General features: G+C 45.1%; 1 protein-coding gene across 2 annotated transcripts in view; it reads right to left on the bottom strand.

Moving 5' to 3' along the window:
* Positions 1-24,352, bottom strand: part of GSG1 (germ cell associated 1) — a 105,596-nt gene extending 81,244 nt beyond the window's left edge. Inside the window, exons 1-3 of one of the 2 annotated variants that reach the window (XM_071423101.1) lie at positions 24,220-24,342; positions 21,179-24,035; positions 8,798-9,053 (exon numbers count right to left, since the gene is read on the bottom strand). The gene's annotated coding sequence lies outside the window, so the exon portion shown is untranslated. Of the gene's footprint in view, positions 1-8,797; positions 9,054-21,178; positions 24,036-24,219 lie in introns of both variants that reach the window. The other variant, XM_071423102.1, reaches the window with a different exon arrangement.
* Between the last annotated feature and the right edge of the window lie 920 nt (positions 24,353-25,272).

The raw sequence follows: 25,272 nt of genomic DNA, 5'->3' as shown, positions 1-25,272 counted from the left end.
GCAAAAGGTTAAAATACCTTGTCTAAAGTTGAAATGAAAGTTTGTGGTAGAAGTGGTTGAACCTACAGCTCCTGACCTCCATCCAGATGTCTAATGATATAACTATCTTCAGAGTAATATCTCCAGGTGTTCGTTGAAGAATTCTGCAGATGCAGCTCAGCTGCTGAGGGCCAGCATAATTGTACAGATGGAATAAATAAAGTCAGCACAACAGCTCCATGGTCATGGGAACCTGTCAGACATTTCTCTGCCCACCATGGTTTCAGCAAAGACATTTTCTTCCCCAACTATAAACAGCACTAACTAAAAAAAAAAAAATTTAAAAAACCTACCAAAAAAACCCAAAACAAACCAAAAACAATGACAAAACAAACAAAAAACAAAAACAAACAGAAAAACCAACCTAACATCCTCCAGCCATAATAGCATATCACACAGAGGAAGCAGGAGAGCATTTATCAGCTGGAAGGAAGATATCACTACAGTGATTAGCTTCATTGAACTCAGGGCAGCAACAACCACCCTGTCTTGTATTTTAAGGACCAGACTATGAAAGGACATGCTGGGGAAAATTTCTATTGGGTGGGTCTGTCTGGTGTCCTTCCTCCTCATTCTGACTCTGACTAACTTTTGGGAAAATAAATATGGAGTGGAGACTGAAGTGTGCCAAGAGCTAGAGAAAACTTATGCTCTCAGATTCTGATGCCAGGATCAGCAGCAGGGGAACAGGCTACAAAACTGTGCTCCAAGTGAGCAGTCTTAACACCTCTGGATCCTGAAGGGAAGAATGTACATAATTGCTAGGCCTGGACAGCAGTACCCTTTCTGTACTCCAGGGAAGGAGCCGGCAGTAAATGCCAGTCACAGCCTGGAGCTGGCAAAGCACTTACAGAAAGCAGACCAGACAGAGACCGATGGCCATGGACAACATCCTCCCATCACTCTCTGCAGTTTTGTCTTGCAATGATTTCCCTCCTCAGTGCTACAGACTGGCCTCCAGCCCTTCTTTTATCCCACCTGATCCAATGCCACTGGCAGTGACACCACAACTACTGAACTCATGTTGCATTTTGTCTGTTGTGTTTTCATGTTCTGCTCCAGTTATCTATCATGGATTTCTCTTGTACACTCTTGGTACACACAGGATTTATATATCTACATCTGTGCATCCGTGAGGATCTGGCCTTCTCTAGCCTCATGTCACTACAGTCCTTAAGGACAACATCACATTAACAAAGAGGTAGATTTCTTTCTTTGATCAGGCTTCAGAAAAGCAGGGTGGCCATTTAGAAGGAAATTGGATTTTGAGCCAAGCATGTGGTTTTTTACTTCTCTTCCTTGCAGTACTCTTCATACAGAGAAAATCTTCAGGGTTTTTCTACAGGACTTCAATGCAGCTCTGCAGAGCTGCCAGAAGGTGGTCCTGGAGAAGCATTTTCAGCAGCCCTTGGAAGGCTACAGGAGGGCTACAGTGACAGAGGGATGCTCACAGCAAGTCAGAGTGCAGCTCTCTAGACATGCAGACTTGACAAGTGTGACAGGATTGAATACCCCACAAGCAGCACAAAGAGCCTGTAAGTGATCAGCCTCACAGCTCCATGGTAGGAGATAGGTATACCATCCTAGGTATAGGTATCATGTCTTCCTGGGCTCAAATTAGGGACTTCACAGGTTGGACTTCAACATGCAGGACTCTGGAGAGGCAAAGCAGCAGCTGGAAAAGGTCTGAGGAGAGATGGAGCATGGCTCTCCTGTGGACACCTGCACAGCATGGAATCTCTCCCAGTCCAGCACTGAGAGCATCCCAGCTGGCTGGCTTCAAGACAACATGGCACTGTAATTCTCATCTATCCAGTGCTAAATTATCCCTTTCTATTGCTCCCTTTTCCTGCAAAGTCTTGAGAAGCATAAGGACCATCTGAATATCTGGTGGCTTTATGCAGCTCATAGGCTTCTCAGAATATAGAATTGGTTCTCTAGGTCCATTTCATCCTAGAGATGCCTCTTGCACTGGAGAAGCATCAGGAGTGGCAGTCAGTGGGCAGCCTTGCACACAGCCTGCCACAGGGGAAATAGGGTTTTCATCAGCTCCTCTTTGCTAGAGAAGCTGCACCCAGCCTGTGATCATCTCTCCCAGTACAAGCTGGTCAGGAGGCAGAGAGCTCAGTGCCTTCTCCCTATTGTGAGGACACCCCATCCACAGCTGTGCACCTAGGTAAAGTGCCAACAAATTATGGAGGCGAGGCAGAAAATCATTCCTACAGTTCCATTTGCAAGATAAATTATAGCATCTGCTTCTGAATTCAAACGAGAGCAATGCTGCAGCCTTTCTAACCTGCTGCTCTTGCTGCACAGTCGTCACCATTTTCTGGCTGTTCTGGGAGCTTCTGTGAAAGGGAAACACATTAACAGACCTCAGACAGCTATTAGCAAATGCTTGTCTGGATTGCAATAGAGATCATCACTTGTGTGGTTGCCCACAGCCTCAGAAAAATAGTCATGGTCTGAAATAAGATGACAGAAATGGTAGACCTGCTCTCACCTAGCAGTGCTGAAGGATCAGCAGTCAGGTGTTGGAAGCAAAACACGAAACCATAGTCTCTCCCCTTAGCAAGCATAGTAGAAATGGTACTAATGTGCCAAGGAAACGTGACTCAAATGAGTTTTGCCTGTGTCATATCCTCAAGCTGGGAAATCCTCTTTGTGTACCTGACATGCGTTGCTGGAATGCACCAGGCATTTAAGTCCCTTAAGTCCCAAAATCTTTGTCAATATTTTGATATAGGCTGGGATTAGGCTGTGGTTTGCCTATACATGGCTGAGACTAGCATAGCTCCTTTGCAGTATATGTCTGTCTCTTGCTCTTTCTCCTGTACCCTCCTGCCCAGTAACACAGCTGCTAATTCACTGTGAAATCTCAGTTTCCCACCTACAACTGGACCCCTGTTCCTACTGGAAAAATGTAGGGAACAAGATGCTAATCCCCTTCATAAGGATAATAACCCCCAGAGTATGTGCCTTATGAGCTGGTCAGCTGGTGTCTCTCAGAAGATAGACAAGTGGAGAATCAGTCCAGCCCTCCATGGTAAATACACTTTCAGAGTCTGACACCTCTGCTCTGATTTGGATATCTCTAAGAGTAGTATGAGTTTTACTTTGGAGTTCCCCATGTCTGTGTCTTGGCCCCTGGAGTTACAGATTATGTGTCCCCCCCTTTCCTCAGCAAATGATTGGATTAACCTCTCTGATGCACAAGGATGATACAAGAACTGCCATGTGGGTTGAGGCATGTTGTGATAAGTCGTGGTTCACACCAGGCTTTCAGTTGTGCCTGAGCCACTCTGGCAGAGCTGCCCAGTGCTGCCCCTCTTATGGTCAGTGTCTCCTGCCAGGAAGGAGTAGAGAGACAGCAGCCAGCGCTGCCATGCTGCAGGGCACTCCTCGCGGCACTCCTGCTGCCACTGGCCTTCCCTCCAAGAGCCCATCTGCTCATCTTCCTCCCTCCCTCTCTTTTTATGCAAAGCAGCTCATTAGTCCGATTAGCAACCAAGCACCATTTCTGATTGTTCATCAGTGATTCCTTTGTTGCCCTCCATCACTCCTGTTGAGCCTCATTAGTGCTGCTAGGAAGCAGAGGAGCTCTTGGGATATTTATAGGAAGGGTGGGGTGTTCTTTAGGCTTTATTGCTGTCTAATATTCCATCTCCACTCACGACCTCTTCCCTTACCCCAGCCCTCCCTCAAAAGCCTTCTCTTAATATGGAGCTTATCCAGGGAGTACACACAGACAGGAGAGGACTACTCTGATGGTTTTGAGTCAGGGAAATGAGAAAGACAAGCTGGAGGTATGCAGAGGCTCAGTCCTGGGTCAGCAGTGTACAAACCTACACAGGACAGGGTACCTGGGGTTGAGTCTGTGCCCCTGTGCAAACACCCATCAGGTGGAGTATCTGTAGCAGCCCACAAATGAATCCCAACGGATCATCATGTGCACACAGCATTCTTGGGGAGGTATATACCCCAGCTACAAGCACAGCTTGAGCATGCAGTGCCTGTGACAGGGGTTGGGTGTGAATGCCTTTCCATGCAGGACACCCACTTCTCTGCCTGTAAGCCGATGGAGAACTGTACCGTGCTCCCAACCGCTCCAGAGGGAGCAACTGCCTTGGTTACTTATAAAAATATTCTTTCATGCAGCACTTAATTATGGAGGCAACTAGACAAAGACTAATCATTCATTCTAATACAAGGGAGAATAATCATTCTGACAGCAGGCGATACTTGGCTTCTTTGGGAGGAGAACAGAGTGTGAGGAGGAGGCTGAAGAAAAACTACAGGACAGGGAAAGGAGTAGAAAGGAAGAACAAAATCCTAAATCAGTTACCCGGTACAGACATCTTTATGACTTCATAAATGGAATATGCTTAGTGCTTAGATCTTTCCCAGCATCACGAGGACACCTCTCCCTAGTCCAAGCCTGAGGCCTTGATCATGCCAGAAGTCAAACCGGGTGACATTTTAATATCACTTTTCATCTCAAGATTGCATCTTCCTTCCAAAGGGTCCCAAAGTGTTTTTATAACCTTTCTAGGCACATAATTCATGTCTTCTGGCACCGAAATAGAGTATGTTCCTGAGAAGGATGAGCCACCTCCACCACTGTGCAGGGATTTTGGACAGAAAGCAGTGACAGCTTCTGTGTCCCTCTTAAACCATGGGGTGTGCTTGTGCATGCGTGTGAGGAGGGGGATTTCAAGGCAGCAGAATGCAATTGCAGAGGATGGAAGCTGGCCAGGAGCTCTAGCCAAATCCTCAGCTAATACGTAGGTTAGCACTGGGGAGCTCTAAGAAACAGCACTGGTGATCCAGAGTGACAATCCTCCCTCTGCCTTCCTGGTGGGTCACACCTCTGCAAGTGGTCAGACTTCTGCATGACTGGGGATGGCTCTTGGAAGGTTGCAAGCCGTGGTCCTAATGTGGGTAGTCAGTCCTGATTAATCACAAAAAATATGGTATTAATCCAAGTGTCTTGGACAAAATCCAGGTTTGGGAAATGGCATCACACACTTCTATATTCCCCCTTTTGGGCTTCAAGCAAGTCCAATGACTTTTCCCTTCAGAGCAGTGCCTTGCTGGGAACAAAAATGGCTCTGTTCCACTTCATTTCTCCCACAGTCCCCAAGTGTCTGCTCCATGCCCACAGCTGGCATGGGTGAAATGGATCCCCTGTTCAAGACAGTGCTCCTATCAGGCTGTGTTATGCCCAGTGCTGCTCTGCACTGTGGCTGGTGAAACACTGTCCTGTACTGCCCACTGTGATGAGTCTTCCTTATGCCCCACCAGGGGTGCTGCTAGCTGACAGACATGAGGCAGGGTTGGCCTTCACTCTCTGGGAAGTGCTGCTCTGCTTTGTCCAGAAGACCTCACAGGAAATCAGCATCCTCAACACATTATGAGCAAGAGCCATGTGAGGATTAAACAGAGCCCTCTATCCCATAAATCTGTCAGGAACTGACCCTTCCCTTCCTCAGCCAGTGGACTGCTGCAGTGGAGCCCAAAGCTGTTGGGGGACATCTGCACTCCTACACAAACAGAGCTGTCTCTCTGGCTCCCTCAGTAGCAGGAACAGAGCTTTCCCTGCCCTCAGCAGCTGCAGGCCATCATGCATACAGTATGAAGTTTGCATCTCCTCTGCCTTCCTCACTACTGTATCTCTCCACTTCCAGCTAATTTAATTGACTGCTCTGGTTATGAGGAATCATGGTGTCTAAGCACCAGGAGTAATACTTAGCATGATATTACCATTTTCACATCCCAAGGCTGTGCAAACATTAACTAACGCTAACTCTAATTAGCTGCAACTCACTGGAAAGTAGGTAAGCTTGATATTAACCCCGTTTTTATAGCTGGTGACACTAAGACTCAGAAGGCTCAAGTTACTTGTCTCTGATATGCAGGTGAGTTCAGCTAAAGCCAGGATAAAAATGGGCAAATATGTTTTCCAGGCTGTTTCACCATTCTGAGGGGTATTCTGGCCTCCCAAACAGCATGCATTTGACCCAGACATCTGAGCACAGGATGCCTCAGTCCTGCCATGCCACAAGTCCCACCACAAGCATGTGTGCTATCCTGAACCAGCTGAGAGCCCCTCCCTGTCTGGTGGGGCCTTCGCATGCTGCCATCTCCCCGAGAGCACCCAGCTGGCAAATACAATGCCACCAGGGCCAAGGAGGTTTCCCAAAGCCATAGTCATGCAGTGCAGTACAGCAGAGACTTCCCCTTTCTTCCATTTTCCCAGCTGAAAGTTGTTGAATGAGATGGCAAAAGACTGCACTGACAGTGCTAGAAGCTGTATTATGAGTGGAAAATGATGCTCTGACATCCTGCCATGGTCCAGTTAGCAAATGCTGGAGAATAAATGCAGTTTCTAAATGCTACAGTTCTTTCTAAACAGAGTATGGCTCTTGTGAAGGGACATTTTATTTTTAGATATTTTGTTCTTCTCCACTAAAATCCAAAGTTATCTAGAATTAGCATTTCACACTTAGGAAAAGAGTCAGAGAAGTCCTTCCTTCTTCCTCCATTGTTGCTCCTCTGCCTCATAGCAGACCTTTCAGCAAGGTCATGAGAACTACTGTCTGATGGACATCCTGCAAGATTGTTTTAAGAGAGGTTCCCCGTGAGAAAACTGCTAACTCATGCAATTAGTTTGTCTCAAAATTCCCCCAAGCCACTTCTATTAGCAGTAGCCCTCACCTTCACACTTCCCTGGTTCACCACCCCCTGCTGCCGTAGTTTCCTGCCCAGAGGAGGCTGCATATATCTTGAGGATGCATCCACTCATGCTCCCTTCACTGCATTGCTTGGAGGAGAGCCTGAGCTTTGAGCTGAGCTGTCCCCATATTTGCAGCACAAGAAGTTAGGGTCTCTCTCTTACACACACCCTGGGAAAGTTTCCCTGATTAGTGTTGCATTTATAAGGACAGAAAGGTTGGGAAAATATCACAGTTAAAGTGATTGGTGAAAATACCTTTGTCCAATGAAAGGAATGGGTGGGAAAAGGGGTCAAGGGTAGGACTGGCTGAAGGTGTTTATTCCTGAGTGGAACAGGATGCCACTGTGCAGTCTTCTTCCTTTGTAATATTTTGCTACCATATAAAATCAAGATGCATGCAGCTCTGGGATATGGTAGGCAGTTTTGGTCCCTGTTTCCCAGGAGGGCAGCATGGAGTCAGAGAAGGGGTGGAGAAGAGCAGCTAAAGTGGCCAAGGGTTGGGGCAACCACTGTGGAATGAGAGGGCAAAATGGCTGTGTCGTTGCTTTGAGAGGAAAATGTTAGGAATCTTTACAGACTCCCCAAGTCCGGTAGGTAAGGTGACAACAGAGCTGCTGCTCACCACCTGCCACGGTGCTGGGGGGTACACAGTGAAGGCAGGTGTCCAGTGCCAGTAAACCAGCTGTCACCTCCAACCCAGTCACACCTCAGTGTACACAGTGGGCAGGCAGTGGAACAGGCAGGATCCAGGCACCCTTCAAGCACAGCCACCAAACTGCTCCAGTGTTAGCTACAGTTGTAGCCTCACATAGCAGGACTTGTGCTTGAAGCCAACAGGGCTGTGGCTGAGGAGGAAGAAAGAAGCCATTTCTCATTCAGGTGGTGTCCCCACTCTCTCTGTGAAAATGGGGTGGGGGGAAAGATGCACAGGGGCTTCAGATACTGCTGTTACCCAGGCACCCTGAGGTGCTTAAGGACAGAAGGAAGGATGAAATTGCAGTTACTTTCAGTGTCCCTGGGAAGATGAGCTTTTGGGTCCAACTAGTAGCCACAAGCCACTTATCAACTGAGATGAAGGCTTTGCTTGTTGTTACTGCACTAGCCCAACCCTTCTTTCCTCACTAAATATATTCAATAAGCAGTGCTCAATCTGACAGATGTCTTGCAGCTCACACATGAGTTAGAGCCAGAATTTACTGAAAAATGAAGACAAAGAAGGATTTATATAATCTGTAGCGTTTCTCTCCATTCATAGCCTGCCTTCTTAATATTCCCTGCACACCTTTGCCTCAGGACTACAGCCCTGCATCAGGGCTTGTTCATTCAACATAGTATGTATAGTCTTTGATGGCAGAAGACTTCATATGTAGGAACAGGTGGTAGAGAAAGAAAGAAGCAGAGGAGGAGAGAAAATTATCCCTCCTTCAGTTACATTTCTTTATGGAGAGGAAAGCAGTGTCAAATTGAGGCGCTTTAAGAATTAATTTAACCACAGGCTTTGGAGCACACACACCTACCTTCACAAAGCTGCCTGTGAATATTCTGTATTTCTTTTGCAGAGCATCTTCTAGGGTTTAGGGTTTAGCTCACACTGACTCCTTTGCTAGGAACTGGAGTGCTCTGCTCTTGCACAAATCTCAACTAATGCAGCAGAGTTGAATGAGAGACCTTATCAGGGGAGATGATTTTATTCTAAACCCCGGCTTTCATTCATACTCATTCTTTCATATCCGCATTTTCTCAGGCGCCAACAGCTGTGTGCCAGGGTGCTCCAGCTAGGACACTTTCCAAAGACAGGGGGGCAGGGGACATGATATAATGTGTCACCACATCTCTAGAGTTCATCTCAGGCAGGTGGCCAGGCTGGGTTTGGATCTGTCTTTCGTTCACTTTAAAAATTCACAGTGATTGTGATCTCTTGTCTCCTCACCTGGTTCCACCTTTCAGAATTATTAGGAAAGATTCTCTTTAGTTGCCTTACCTGCATATCTTCAATGGTTTGAGGCTTGTCCTTTATCTTACCTCTTAATGGCTTCAGTCTGTCTTCTGCATCATTCCCAGTCTGGGTGTTTTGAGAAGCTGCAAGATGTGGTGTGATCTTGATGATCTTGTAGCTTAGGTGTGATCAACAGCTGTCATTCCTGTTCTTCTGCTATGTCCTCTGGTGCTGTTCATGCCAATCCATTCAACTCTCAGTGTTTCTGTTGGATCTCTACAGTATCTCTGGCTGAGGCATAGTCACAGCCCACATGCCTTCCATCACTATGCCTGGAAGATACTATCATAGAAGACAGACATTTTAAATGCATGGCATGTTTAACTGAAGTAATACTACTTCACTCATTGGTGATTCTTGTGTCTGTAAGAAGTGTGTTCTGACTGCACAGTAACCTGCTACAGAGTTCATCAACATGACTTCAGTTACCAAGAGACATGTGGATGTGTAGAAAACCTGTCCCTTGGCTGACCAGTGTCAAATCTGGACTACAGGCCAGAGTAATTAGGAAAAGGGGAGGGGGAAAGGGGGAAAGGGTAAATCCATATATGGGCAAGTAAAAAAATAATCTGACAGGTTGACTATTTTTTCCGTTTGGACAGTTGAGCTGAGCCCTGGCAGAGTAAGACATCTTGCTAGTGAGTCTGGGAAAGGTTTTTGGTGAGTTCAGTTTCCCAGAACTGCATCATTTTTGTCGTTTGCCACTCAGGTCCCCTGGGTTTAATCAGATCTCCATTCCCCAGAGTGGTGTCCCAGCAGGCATCCAGTAGCTTCTCATTACAGATAAATTCAGGATCTCGCTGTGAGGCACTAAACGAGGTGCATATTTACTGACATCCTTGGGTGCTTGGGAGTTTCTGAAGAGATCAGAATGACCCTGGCAGGCACCTACATAGTGTTGTAAATCTTCTCCAAGGACTTACCCTGCACACAGGAGAAGCTGAGAGCAGGAATGAGCTCACCACAGCTTCTTTCCACCCCTGGACCCTCTCCAATAGCTGGAGCTGCGCTGGCAGCCATGGCAGTGCAGAGGTGAGACCACTGACTTCAGGAAAGATGGTTTTATTCCTCCACTCCTTAGGACAGGTGCCTAACAAACCAGGATATCTGGGACACGTTTACTTGTATTGGATTTGGGTCCTTAAGTATTGATGTCTGCACCACCTCCCCAGAGCTGCCATGTGCTGCACACAGCTCCTCTCCCTGAACACAGAGCTCCCTGTGCTCAGACCTCAGCACTTCCCCGCAACTCAAAATACAGAACCAGATCTGGACTGAAATCAGTGGTAGTTGTATGCAAGAGATTTTTAGAAAAATGTGCTATCAAATGGGAAAGTGATGGTTTACCACTTGCAGATGATATGGCTTGTATTTTAGCAGAGACAAAAGTCAGTGTTTGTGGCAATGCTTCAAAATTGCATATAATGTTGATGGATTTGTGTTTAGTTTATTATTATTATTATTATTATTATTATTATTATTATTATTATTATTATTACTGGGTTTTTTTTTTTTTTTCAGATGACATTACAGTTAAGGCTACAGTGTCTATAAGACAGTAAGGTGAAGTAAGTCAGGTCACTGACTCTGCCTGAGCAAGATCTAAATGGCCCCTTGAGTTTCTTCCAACCTGTATCTACAGGTTTGCCCCCAAAACATAGTGGCTGTTTTCAGTTTCAGAAGAATTACTCTCTGAATACTGAATTTATCACATGTATGAGAGAGTAATTTATTTCTTTCTGTGCAGTAGCAATCCCTAAAAAAAAAAAATAAAGCATCTCACTCAAAATAACATTAAACCTGAAAGACATGTAGGGGAACACACATGGAAAAGGAGCTTAGATTCACAAACAAAAATAAATCAAAACCAGCAGCACCCAGAAACTTAAAGCTGTTTTGAGATTTTTTATAGAGTTGAGAACAAGTTAGCTCCCTTGTAATCACTAGAATGATGGGAGATAGCTGAAATGGATCAAATACAATGCAGCTCTTTTGTAGGCAGTGAGCCTTTATCACTCCACCTACTCTCTCTGTTCACCATCACTGAGAGGAAATATATGGATTTTCTCTAGATAAGAAGAAGGGGTAACATTAGGAAACAGGGGATATGAATAAAAAGTCTGAAATAATTACATTTACAGCTAAGGTCTCCTAGGAAGTATGGCAATGCAGAACTGATATTATTCTGACTATCCTAACCTCAGTCAATGAGGAGCTTTGGGCAGGTGTCCTGCTCTGTATAGGAATAAAAACCTCTGTGGCATTGCAGCAGATGTTGCTGCCTGGTCATCACAGTCAGTCACAAAAGTGTTGCTCAGTTTAGGGTCTGCAGGATGCTTCACCAAACTATTACAAACTTATGACCCATATTATGCCACCACTGTAAAGTGGCATTAGAAGAGGTTAGAGAGAGCATAAGTGCTGTCATTGTTGTGGATTTCTGCATTAAATTGTAATTTGTTAAACACAATTCCCAGGTGATCCTAGGAGGCAGCATGCTTGCTTCCTCAGAGGAGGCCTAAAAAGGGTTCAGACGTCTAGCAGGAAAATGAATAAGCTCAGCAAATATCTTGAGCATGTAAGCAGAACACATCAAAGGTACCTGAAGCTCTGCAACTTTGTGATCTGCATCCTGTCTTGAGCTATGACTGTCTCCAGAGATGTAGAGAAAGATGGAAAAAGAAGAAAATTTAGAAGGCAGGAGGAGTAAAGCCTTTCTAAGTCCTGACAACTGCAGAAACACTGAATATAAGCCTGACACAAGATAAATATAATAGAAACAGAGACTGAGTTCCCTCCCATTTGATAAAACAATGGAATATATAGTTAGGTACTCATATTTCAAAGCTATTTCCTCTCTTCAGAAATGCACCTCTTTAGTTACAGATACGCTTATCAAGTTTCTAACATAATATATTACTGAGCAGGGTTCAAACATTTCAGTGGTGAAGGTAACACTAGAGGTAAAATGAGCCCTGGATCTTGGCTGGATGCCTTGCCAAAGATCCAGAAGGCTAGACATGATTTCAACAGTGTAGAATCAGAATATTGCATGCAGCTTTTAGTCACCCCACCTTGGTTACAGATCCCACCTTGGTTACAAGACATGTTGCCCAGTTGTGGAGAGATGTTACTTTTCTGGCATAGCTTCATATCCACATAAATTAATTCCAAATACGTGTCGCAAATGGTGTCTCCAACCCTGAAACAATAATCAGCAGAATGGCAGCAGCACTACACAGACTGTCAGGGTGTTGTGCATTTTAGGACAAAGAGATTCTGGACATTAGAAAGGGACAAACTCTTCCTGGAACAATAGATACAGTGGGCTCTTCAATATCCACTCAGAACAGAGCAGCTCTGCTTTTACACTTCACTTGGAAGGCAGAATACATAACCCAAAAATGGAAGCTGAAAGCATCTGAGATTCCAGGAAGAATGATATTTTCCAAAACTATATGTAGCCTGCTATGTTAACTATGCACTTGCTCAGACTGAACTTGCAATTTAAATAAGTTGAAATGGGCTAAGAACTGGGACAGGGAAAGAAAGAAAGAAACCAGGAAACCAGTCTCCAGCTGGTTTTTCCTGTCTTTGGACAGCATCCAGCACTGAAGGACTCTAATCTGGATTGTTAGACTTTGTTCCCCAGGCCTTGGACTGTTACCATTCTGGTAAAAATCCCAAACAACATAGCAATAGCCAAGTGCTACTGCAAAGAAGAGGTTAGATAAGCAGCATGTAATGTCACCTGGAATTTGTCTGAGGAATTAACCTCTACAGCCCTGAAAAAAACATGAGGGTGTCTGTTCACATCTTTTCCAGAACTGCAATGGCCCAAGCTCAGGTGATCACTATGTGCCCACCATAGGGTGGCTGCCCACTTAATTTTCCTTGAAACGTCCACATCCACACATTGATCAGGACAGATCTCCCTCTGTTACATACACAAAAAGAAGTCAGAAAGGCACATCCCTGTGCCAGGGACACTGGAACTTTCAAAATATTAGGGGGCACAGATGTGTACAGGGAGAAATGCTGGGAAAGAGAATTTAAGCAAAATATTTGCAGATTCTATATGACTGGTTTTGGGTGATGGAAGGGATGAAAAGGGACTCCCATATGGGGATTTGTTGTCATTTCAAGGTATGTTGTGTATGCCAAGGCTGGAATAGAGCGAGGCTTATTGCAGCTCCCAGGTATTTAATGATCAGCTGTGGAGAAAAATTAATGGCACGACAAGGGGATTCTCCTCTGCCTGTGAATTTTGTGAGCTCCAAACCTCTCTGAAAAATTAACAGAAAAAAGCTTAAAGAGATTGGCTATCAAAGCTGAGCAGGAAAAGGTTTTTGACTCACATAAAGTATTAACTCCAGATTTGCACAGCAGCCTGTTGCACTCTTTGAGAGTACCACTGGGCAAGGAGAAAAAATTCTGTTCTGGAGATGATTTAAATATTTAAAATTCTATTGGAGGCAGAATTTCCAATTTGGGACAAATCCTAAATTTTCACAGGAAGACAGTTCTTAGCTTTGAATAAGCCAATTAGTAGGCTGCCAATAGGCCAAGAAAGCCTATCTCTGTACAAGTGAAAGGTGATTTGCTGCTCAGGTGGGCACAAGAGAAGAAAGGGGTATCTCCCAGAGGGGCCAGGAACCAGACAAGCTGTACACCTGACCTGGCAGGCAGCTTCCATGAGAACACCCAATAACATCAAAACTGCTCCGTCGTCCTCCAAACCGAAAGATTGTGAAAGCAGAGAAACCAGGCTGACACAGCAGGACTTTTTTGAGTAGTAAGGACCTACTGAGGAAGGAAGACTCATAACCCAGCCCATTGAAATTTTCTGAGCACTGGCTGGGGCATGAGAAGTCCAATATGTGTCTAGGAAAAATCAAATGTTCTCTCTGACACAACAAGCTGGTTCAATCCTGTTTCAAATAGATGGAGCAACTAAGCATTCCTGGTTGTCCATTTATGTGACCCATTTTCTAATGGTGGCCAAGGGGTTCTGGCAGCACTATAAACTGCAGTAAAATTTAAAAGGCCTCCCTACCCTCAGCCTCTCGGTGGCCATGAGCATTCTATAAAATCCTAGATAGATTAAATTAGATAGACAGTGTGAAGAACAAGTTAATTGTTGGTGTCAGCCAGGCTGGTACATGTCATTGCTTCATTAACCAGTAAGTCACTACAAGCAGCACACCTTGCCCCTTATAATAGCAGTAATAGATGGGGAAAAGTTGTCTCGAGGGGCTACCAGAGAGCATACAGAAGCACTAGCACAGCCCCTCTCCCTCCTGATGTTGCACTTGCCTGGGCAGTGGACAAGACAATGAGCTAAAGGCCTCTTTTGTGAGCACAGCCTGCACAAGAAGGAGGCCTGGAGACACCACCAAATGAGGCTGGAAGCACTTCCCCATCACAGCAGTAGGGACACTGGTGCTGCAAAGAGCATGCCAAGGGGAGCACAGCACTGGCCCAGCATTTCTCTCCCCACCTTTCCCATCTGGGCCAGCCATGGTGCTGGGCTCCTCTGGCACAGCTGAAGGCTCCAATTCTGTTTTGGGTCACAGCCAGGGTTCTGAGAGCCATAAAGCCTAGAGCTCCAGGAACACCGCTGCAGCAAAAGACATGCCAAGGGGAGCACAGCACTGCAACTAACACTGCTCCCTCCCCATCTCCCTCATCTGGACTGCTCACAGTGTTGGTGATCACAGCCTCAGCCGTGGCTGCCAATGAGTTTCAGGTAAGAAAAACTGGGGATGTTTAGCCTGGAGAAAAGTAAGCTCAGGGAAGACCTTATCACTCTCTACAACTATCTGAAAGGAGGTTTTAGCTAGGTGAGAGTCAGTCTTTTCTCCCAAGAAACAAGCCATAGGGCAAGAGGAAACACCCTCAAGTTGTGACAAAGGATGTTTAGATTGGAATTTTTTTTCCTTATTATGTTAGGAGAAATTTCTTCCCCAACAGAGTAGTCAAGCATTGGCACAGCTTGCCTAGGAAAGTTATGGAGTCACAATCCCTGGAGGCATTTATAAAACACAGATGAGTCACTTGAACTTACTTGGTTTAGTGGTGGACTTGGTAGTACTGAGTTAACAGTTCGACTTTATCTAAAGGGTCCTTTCCAATCTAAATGAGTCAATGATTCTGTATTCTATGATTCCTAATAGCTTCTCCCCATGTAGCAAGGCAGACCAGCCCCCCTTTCTGCATTTTCAGGGGCTTTTAACACCTAATTAATTAGTACTCAAGGCAGAGTTTTATGTAAATTTTATTTAAATCCCAATCAGTGCTCTCATTTCCTTGCAGAATTATTTTTACCATAGCGTCAGCACTCAGGTGGGCAAGGAACAAAACTACCTGGGGAGCAGAACCCTATGTGCTCAGCCTGACAAGGAGACTGGGAGCACCAGGACCATGGGAGAGGCTGCCAGATGGAACAGAGACATTCCCAGCATGCAAGCCAGTTTTGAAGGGAAGGACTAGGAGCAGTTAGGGTTTCAGGGCACTGATAAGCTCTGGCAAGAGTGTAAGCAAGCAAGTGTTGACTGTGGAGCTGACCATAAAGTGCTGTCTCCTGAGGACTTAGTGCCCCTCCAGTGGGGAATGGCCTAACACACAGAGATGCTACACAGGGATGCTACAGCCACCAAAGGGATGCTGAGAGCAAATCTAAAAACCAGGCTCAGTCTAGGGGTAGTGTTTTTAGCCTATTTGCAAAAGCAGGAGTGTCACAGCAGACACCTCGCTGGGGCCTCAGCATCACTGCTGGAGCTGCCAGGTATGGGACTGAGCCTGCTGGGATCAGTCACTCTGCTACTGCTCTGCTACAGTCACTCTAACCTCTGAAGGTTTGGTGGAGATCCAAGGGTGAGGATCAAATGTTGCCACCTTTCTCCAGTTTATAGAGAAAGTAAGGATTCTTTAGCATCTCCCACTAGGCCATTAGACTGAGACAAGATGATTCAGATCTCAAGAGGACAAGACAAGAGGAGCCAGTCACTAACCTGTGACATAACCACACAGAAGAGGTAGGAGGATCTAGCAAGAAAGTCACAGATTGCTTCAGATTGGGAAAGTGAACTCATTCAGGTGATCCAGAAGCAGAAAATGAGTTAATGCGGTAGGATCCCCTGTTCAGCAGCACAGGACAGCTGCTTCTTCTTCATGACTGCTGTTTCACAATTTCCCTGGGAGTTCTTCCTCTTCATGCTGCTTACATCCCCTTTTCCCTGAGGCAGCCATGGTTCACTGAGGTCAGAAAACAGTAAAAACCTGGTCTACAGTGCAGTCTGTGGAGTGCAGATTTTCAGCCACCATGTATGACCCTCCACAGGGGAGACAGCTTTGGAATGTCTTTTTATCTCATCTTGTTCTGATTTTTTAGCAGCAGCCAGGAGACTGAGTCAATGCAAGTGGCTGTGCCTCGTGCTGGATAGATTCATGTTGTTAATCCTCTCTGCCAATCCTTCAACAGCTCTCACTGTGCTACTCAACTCTTCAGAAATCTATCGATTTGCTAAAAAGATACCTCATCTTTGGTTTCTATCTCATGAATCCTTCTCCTATCTTCAGCCTGGATAATTATAGTTTATTTCTTAGGGGAGATGGGAGGAAAGGATTTACACTGGAGTCACAGTTAGCATCTACTACCCAGAAAAACAAGGATTCTGCCACACATAGCAAAAATGCTCAAAGCAGTGTATACTCTCTTAGAGGGAGAAACAAAACATGCCCACTAACAATTTCTAAAGATCTTTGGACTGGGGAAAGCCACCCATTGCCATCATATTTGGAATCATTAGAGAGAAGAGGTACAATATCAGAGCAGGAACTTCATATTGATGCCATCAACCAGCAATATTTAAGACTTGGAAAATCCAGAGCAAGCCTCTCCTAGACTCCCTTACAGTCATGGTCCAGGCACAGCAAGAGTGCGTGCAACAGCTTTGGGGACACTGGAAGAATTCCAATGTGATATTAGTCAACGTCTAATACTGCTTCATAACCAATTAGGTTTATTAATTTTCCCTGCCACCCAGAGTATTTTGTGTGATGGCAGACAGATGTTCGCCAAGTGTTTGCAGACTGGCTTAGCTAATACTTTTGATAACCTGAACCTGCAGAGCAGATGCGTTAACAGATTTTGACATGATGCCATTAGTTTTGCCATTGATGGCAGGGAGGGATGAGGGGAAAGAAAGAGAAGAACAAATAAATAAATGTTAAAATAGAGAGAGGAAGAAATCCTAATTTATAGGCTTTCTCCTTCCCCCCAGAACATGCAGTCCAGGCTCTGGCAGACAGCGTTCCCATCTGTGCCATTCCCAGGGCAAGGGAGCAGATTCCTCAACTGGCTCCATCCTGCCAAAATCCCCTCCTTCCCTCTCCACCTTTACCCCTTCCTTTGAAGTGTGATTGCATAGACCTCCATCTGTCTTCATGAACACACACACATACTTAGAGACCAGAGCAAGGAGGGTGCTCAAGATACAGAGACAGGGAAAGTGCATCGCAAAAGGCAGCTAGTGGGTAATACAGAAACAGTCCCTTTTCTCTTCCTTCCGATGAGTCAACACAGTGAATCTGTTGTGTAAAACATATGCTACTTGTACATTTGCATAAAATGAGGCAGCAAGATCTAGGGCTGTTCATTAAGGGGCTGAATTCAAACCTTATTTTTAATCTCAAGCTTACTCTCTACTCATAATTAGGCCTCTAGTCAGTCATTGAAGTTCTATCTGTGTGCCTTTCCCTACCCTTAAGAGAGGATTAAGCCTTCTACCTAAGGAGTTGTAAAGAACTAATTCTACATCCATAAAACCCTGTGCTTTACACCAGTGAAGAGATAAACAAATAGTTTACATCTGAGCAAGATCCGAAACAGACACAGTGAGCCTTCCAAAATATGACAGAGAAAACCCACATCAAAAGATTCCTTCACCTTTCTCACCGGGAGTTAACACACAGGCAGAGGCAAAACAGGGGAAACAGAAGAGAGTGACAAGCCACCACCTTTGCCAACAGACACCATTGCCATACTGGAGATGAGTTCAGGAAGCTGATGACAGCTGCCCTTTTCCCAGAGAAGCTCAACAAATGCAGTAGCCTGGCATCAATTTGCAGCCTTTTTATAATGTCTGGTAACATGTTTTCCAAATTAAACTCATGAGACCTATGGACACATTACTGGCTCAAACACAACTCCCTCTGGATAAAGTGTGACCTCTTCTACAGGAATACTGTGTAGAAAACTGCAGCGTCTCTGCCTGTGTGTCATTTGACCAGATGTTCATCACACCAATCAATGTTTCCCTAAACCCATACACCATCAGATTTCAAATCTATCATTTTACAGCAATGAGCATTTTGATGGAAACCAGCAGATATTCACTGAAGAGGACAGAGAGATTAACACCATGTCATGGCTCAGCAAGTACTGCTGTTCCCACTCACTAGACACACATATTTGCCTCCCCTCCAAGGCACTGGGGCAGAAATCATCCCCACCAAAAGATCCTTTTCCTCCATGGGAAGACTGCATCATAACCAAAACCAATACTGGGGTATTGGGTGAGCCGTTGTGAAGGCTTTTTCTTTGCCTTTCATGAGAATGTTGCCTATACCATTTCCCCCCTTTCTGGGAAGTTAAGTTCCCTCATTTATCAAGGGATCATTATTCCCAGCTTGTACAGCTTTGCGCAGGCTTTCATGAAAACAGGACGGCAATTTAAGGTACATCTGATTTATACATTATCAAAGAGGAAGCCACTTAGTCAGGAAAATTATGTAAGCCTGCATGTGTCTAAATACTCCATCTCCATGATACAGAAGTGGCAGGCAGTGTCCTTCCCAGCGAGAGTTCCAGGCGCTCTGGAATTAGCACAGTTTGCCTGCGTAAAACATTATCAGCGCAGCCAGGCGAAAGCAAAGACCTCATGGCTCCAGCCCCCTCTGCCATGCATCAGGCAGCTCTGTTTGTCTGCTTTAACTTATTCCAGCAGTAATCCTAAAATCAGGGCAACAATTACTTAAGGCAGAGTTCTTTCAGATGCAGGAGAGTCTTGCATAGAAAGATCCTGCATTCCTATAGGTCATGAATTCCAAACCTTCCCTTGTCTAGCATAAATTATATGAAATCACCAATGTTAGAAGATATAATGTAGGGGAACAGGAGATTATTCAGAAGGACATGGCTGATTGCTGATTTATTAGCATCTAGTTTCATGGTGTCAGTCAAGTGAGAGTGTCAGGGGAGGGGAGCAGAAGGCCATGACCTTGTTCTCTACCCTTCATTCAGCCAACTTTGAGGCTTAATGTTCACAGAAAGAACTATGTTCCTCAAGAAATGTCCCTATAGAGACTATAAGGACAGGGACTACAGAGAGCCTTGACAGTTTTCTTTTTCCATGGAAGCAGGCTGATCTGAAGAAGAGGTGCCTTTGTACAAGGCTTTGGAAACATGGTGCATCACAGCTACTGTGGATTAGAGCTCTTGGCTCTAGTCCTCCCCTAATATATTGCACTGGGTCGGTTTGTCTGGCACAGCGCAGACACTCTACTGCCTCTTGGCTCCATATACCCTGTTATTTCCCTTTTATTCTGCCCCTGGCAGAGACATCATTACAGAGAGAGAGAACAAATTTTTTGTTCCTGTACTGGAAAGGATCTGGAGGGAAAAGTGATGGCAAATAATTGCATCTCCCCAGATGACTAGTCAAAATTCTCTTTCCAGTCAGGAGTACAAAACCCATTGTCATCTCAAGGATGGTTTGGGATGTCCCCTGCTACTGCATTGTTCCCTTCAGGATTTGCCACTCTAGGATCACCAAGGCACCCTTACAGGACTGGCAGATTGGCCACAGGGCAATTAAGACTTCCTTGATGGTAGCTTGAGAATAATCCAACTAGGAGATTGAAGAAGAGGTAGCTTCCCAGGAAGCACCCAAACATAGTCAACTATTTGTGCAACAGATTGTGAAAAAGCTAGAAGAAAAGCTTTAGAGAGCAATGGAGTTCCAGTGGCCACCTGTTGCCCATACAACATCAGGAAAGCAAGTGGCCATCATTCTGCAGGGCAAAAGCAATTTTATCTAGCCATTAAAACACAAAAATCAGAGTATCTTGTTCTGCATACTGTGTTGAATAAACAACACTTCTTTTTTTCATACATAAACTTAGGTCTTGATTCATCTTTTTATGTGGTTTATGTGACCTGGTGGGTCTGGGGTCAGACAAGACCAGAGCCACTTGCATTAGCCCCACATGCAATTCACCTGAAATCTGGCTTTCAGTTCATCTGGAGCTCAGTGCTCAAAGGGTGCAGTGTCAGCAGGCCTCCCAGGTAGCTCTGTGAGTGTCTGCATCAATGCTGCTCTTACACAGAATATGCCAGAGAGGGTAGCAGGCCAGAGGTACTGAAGTATTCTGGCAGTGTTTCCCTTGCATGGTGCTTGGAAGGAGACAGAGGAGTCTCTGCTGTGATACTTCTCCCCAGGTGTAATGTCTTACAATAAACACCATCAGCAATTCACCCACACAGAAAGCTGTAACTCTGTTCAAACAACCATTTATGTTACCTTCTACACTATAGGAGAAGAAAATCATCTCCTTCCAACCTTTTCATGAATACAGACACATCTGCAATGCAACATACAGGTGCAACTGCTACCCTTGCAGGAGCATCCCTACTGACTTGAAACGAGGCTATGTGGGGGCCAGTCTAACCCCAACAGTGAGTCCTCCTGCATCAGCAGCCAAAGGCCACCAGGCTACCACAGCTGGGATCTGTGGCAATATCTGTGCCAACAATGATATGGGCAGACAGAAAATTATCTTACTTACCCGATGAGTGATACAGATTGCTATTGTGCCTCAGCTAGGATGCTCTCCCCAGCCCAACTGCAAGCCCTTTGTGTGGGTGTGTTGTACTTCATTGTAGGCCTACCTGGACATGCTGCTTTCTGTAATGACATGATTGGCATTAACACATCACTCCTTGTTTAGCATCTTAATGATAGGCCCTGGTGCTAACTGCTGATTTACAAGGAGTCTTGGAGGGCTTGGCCAGGAAAACCTGCTTTTCTCATGCCAGGCTACTGCAGACCACACATATTCATCCTTACCTGGTTCTAGGCCATAGTGGCATCTGCCTTGAGTCAGGAAGCAGATGACCAGAAGATACTCAAATAAGGCTACGATCAAGAGCTGCACAAGTAGACATCATCCTGTCAACCAGCTGGACTCAAGTGGTGTTTGGACTCTACAACTTCCAGTTTAGGGCTTGGTGTCACTATCATTAGCTCTAAGAAGTCTCTACAGAGGTTTGCTTTATCAGTTAGTTGTTTTCTGATAGGCTTGCTCCATAGTTAAAAAATCTTTTTTACCAATGAGATACTTACCTGTGTCAGGATGGTAAAGACCTTCCAAGTTCACAGCTGATAGCCACAGGAGTAAACTTTCCTCAGGAAAAACAAGAAATGTGTGACAGGAAGAATCTATAAACCTTATATTAGCCAAAATTTATAATTATGAAAGTTGTAGGTTTCACAGTGATTACACACATGACTGAAAAGTGATCAGGAGCCACTCAAAGAAAATTAACTCTATCCATTAGGATACAATCAAAGCATACTTTATTTTAAAGCTTTTGCAGCCAAGAGATGCTCATCTTGTAACCTCATCCAAACCATACAGCTCTTTCAGGCTTAAGGGAATAGGGCATTTACTGCATTTTTCAGCTTAACTATACTAAATCAGCCTGTCAAGAACCAGCAAAGCAACCCCCAGCCCTGGCATCCAGCAGTCTCTGGCTATCTGCTATAGTTCTCATCTTGATTTGGCAAGAGGAAGGAGTCACATGTCTGTTCTCCAGATAAGTCCAGGTTTTCAAGGGGATCCAGCAGGTTTTTAAAAAAAATATTGCCCAGAGCCTCATCAATTGCAGTAAGTACAAAATGGATAAACCCCAGAATTCAAAGCTCAGAAAAAACCTGTGCCTGAGGACTATCAGAATTTTAATATCTTTTTTTCTCTTGAGTTATTTGGGCTGCAGCAGGAACTTATTAGTTGATCTTTTAATAGGTGACATTTCTGGGAGCATTTGCTCCAATTTGAGAGGTAATTTGTATCAGCTGTTCTGGTTCCTGTTCCATGACTCTTTTCCCCTCCCCTGCAGCGGGCACCTGAGCTGGCAGCTTTTATATGTGTGCTCTGAGATAGCATGAGAGTGAAAAGGGTCACTTTTATGCAGGATGAAAAAAATGTTTAACACCACAGGATCCTGACAATGTCTGTACTTGTACCTTTACCAACATAAAGAGCCAGACCTGAACACACCTTCTGCAGAAAAGGGTACTGAATTACATCTCCCTTTTCATGCAGAGAGAATATTTTAAACTTTCAATGGTTTAATTGTCAGTGCCCTAAACTGATACTCATTTGGATGGCCTACATGGTTTGTTCCTTGTACCATTTACCTAACGGTTTGCATTTAACAGTTTGGATAGCTACATGTCCTGCTGCTCCCAGGTTTACTGCTTGCAGTAAACACAACCTGAAATTTGAAAACCCAGGTTAACTTTGGGCATTCAGCAAGAAGATCTTGCAGGTTTGGTTCTGTCAAGTGAACATCTTGTCCAGAAGTTTAAAGGTTTACATATAGATACAAGATATGATTGAAGGAGTTGCTATATCCAGATGCTCTCTACATCCCCTCCCTTGTGCTGAGTCACTACCCAAGACCCAGCCCAAGCTGCTTTCCTGTTGGGTTCCCATTAAACTCCACATAGCCTCAATGGCCAGAGTGACCCACTTCACCTTCAGCTGAGCATCTGTTGGTAATCTCTCTCAGGCCTGAAGACACTTCTCATAGCATGAGTCAGACTGGAGCCTATGGATAAATTGCACCCAGGGACATCACAGATAGATTTTTATATGTGAGAATTGTAGGTCCCACTTAAATTAGGGAGCATAATGTTCTCAAAGGACTCAAGAGTGAGCTTGGTGCAACTCCTTCCTGAGCAAGTCTTGCAGGTCTGACCTCAATATTCTCTGCTCAGGAGAGCAGCCCAGAGCTTCCTGTAGATGTCAGAGTGACCTCATAGCAGTGAGGCAGTGCCTGGATGCAGGACCAGGTCCTTGAGAGGTTTGGTCCCACACTGATCTGCTTGCTCCAGCCTCAGCCATGAGGGAAACAGCACTGCATTGTCAGACTCCCTTTGGAAGGAAAAAACAGCAGTAATGGCCCATGACTTAGAGATTTAGGCAAACCAAGAGCTAGGCTTCTGCTTGCTCTGTCAAGCAGTCTGTCTTGCCCAAAATTATTTTCATGCCAAACATTTATTTAAATCTATTTAAAGTAAATCTAGAAGTCAGTACTAGGAAGAGATTGTGCTAGTGAAATGCCCTTTTTTGAGGTAAGGATTTGAATTCAGGGTTTGCACTCAGATTTGTAGTGAAGCCACAGCAGGTTTTTGGCATCTAAGAGGTGTATGGATTTCCAGTGCTTAGGATCACTGGATGAATCACTGTTGTCAGCAGAGATGACCCATACATCACCTGCATATCCCAGCAGTATTCACACTTTAGAAAATCCTAAAACCCCTTTGAACTTAACATTTTCTCCCTTTAGGTCTTTAAGCTGGGTCAGCTCAGCTTTTGTTACCAGTGCAGCTGGGTCATAGCATGTCCACCTGCTAAATAGCCACACACTCCCCCAGTTTCTCCTGTGCAAGTTTTGCCACTCATGACAAGGCCTGGGCGCTCACATATAGCAGAAGCAGCCTCACCCAGACAAATCTATGTGCCCCTGGATGGAGTTAAGCCACTGTTACTCCCACAGGCACCCAAAGGCTGCACTTGGGCACACTTTTATGGGTACAGCTCAGAAAGACTAAGAAATCACCATGCTTCAGACCTGGCAGCAGAGCAGCATCATTGGCACTCACTAGCACAGCTCTGCTCATACAAACCAGCTTAGATAAATATTCCTAAACAACCCAAGATGTGTTCCCCCCACCCAGGAGCAGGCCAGGCAGCCAGCATGCACACAGTTACAGCAGCAAATCAGAGGGCTTGGGAAGAGCAGCCAGTAGGCACCAATAACAGTTTCTCCAGCCACCAAATGCGCAGTAGCAGCCTTCCTCTCTTCTCTGCTTCCCAAGCCCTGAGCAACAGTTTGCACAGCCCAGAGCAGTCTCCTGGTGCCAAACAGCTCCAGAGGCAGCAGTTATCCCCAGGGCATGGGGATGTAGGAAACTGCAGCAAAGAAAAAACCCAATAAAGACAATTTCAGAAAGGGTATTAGTTGAAGGGTCCCCTACTGCTTCCCTTTACACCTGCCAGCTCTCTGAAGTGGTTAATACCCCCACCCACACTATTTCTACAAAGAAACTCCCAGGGAGAACCACATAAAGGGAGAAACAATGAGGCTTTGTCTCACCTGAAAGTTATATCTTTCATGGCCAGAAAAGGGCTGGAAGGACTTTAGATGATGATGTGATTTTAGTGCCTTTCACCAGCAGGACAAATGTCTTCTGTAGTTGTTGCTGTGATGATAAAGTATCCCAGAAGGGGTTTGGTATAGTCTGCGGGCTGTACAGTTGGTATTGAAAAGTTAACAGCATTAAGTGTGACGGATTATTTGAGTATGAAATATTCTTAGTCATAGTCAGAAGAAGAGCTGAGCAAACATTTGCCATGAAAAAATATAAGGGTTTGGTGTTTTTTTGTTTTTTCTTTCCCTTCCGCCATCCCTATGAAATTTGCCTGTTTGGCAGCCAGGAATAGTTTTTTATCAGAGTTTAGACACGAGGTGAGAGGCTCTGTGTGTGTGTGTGTATGAAGAAAATAAACATGAAGAAGAGCTGCCTGCAGCATGGCTAAGCTCTGCTACTAGCTGTCACCTTGGTCTGCTCCAGTGATGCAGAGCCCTGAATTTGGGTCTGTTCCCAGACACCTGGGTCCAGCTCTGAGGTCTGCCACAGACCTCCTGAGAGACCTTACAAGAGACAAGCATATCCACCAGTCATGCTGAGCATGTGTTCCAGCGCTTGCTCAAAGCAAGTGTTGGGGAAAGAGGCTGCAGCATATGGGCTCAGTGAGAAAAGCTTGCTCCTGAGTTATCTCAGTGGTGGATTTACTGGGAGGCAGGGGAGCCTCGCCCACCCCAGCCCAGCTGCCAAGTGTCCATGTGCACCCAGGAATGTTTGCAGGTTGTGTTGATGCTCCCTGGGTCAGAACTGCCTCTACCTGTGTCTGTTGCTGGGAATTGCTAAAGCAAAGCTATAGCCTAGAAGGTTCAATGTACAGCAGCCCACAGGAAAATTTGCCAAATCAGATGCCTGTAACAGATAAGTTATTCAGGCAATGTGCCAGAGATACTTTAAAACCTGCCTCTTGCATGAACATAAACATTTCAATAAATAGACCTATGGGTAAAAGTGGAGATTGGAGCACCTTTGCTGGGGGATGGTAAAGGGTTCTGCAAATTGCT

The sequence above is a fragment of the Agelaius tricolor genome, unplaced genomic scaffold (genome assembly GCF_023055355.1).
Source record: "Agelaius tricolor isolate 1412-34295 unplaced genomic scaffold, bAgeTri1.0.p SCAF_3, whole genome shotgun sequence".
Classification (NCBI taxonomy): domain Eukaryota; kingdom Metazoa; phylum Chordata; class Aves; order Passeriformes; family Icteridae; genus Agelaius; species Agelaius tricolor.
This window is presented reverse-complemented; position numbering and strand designations above follow the sequence as displayed.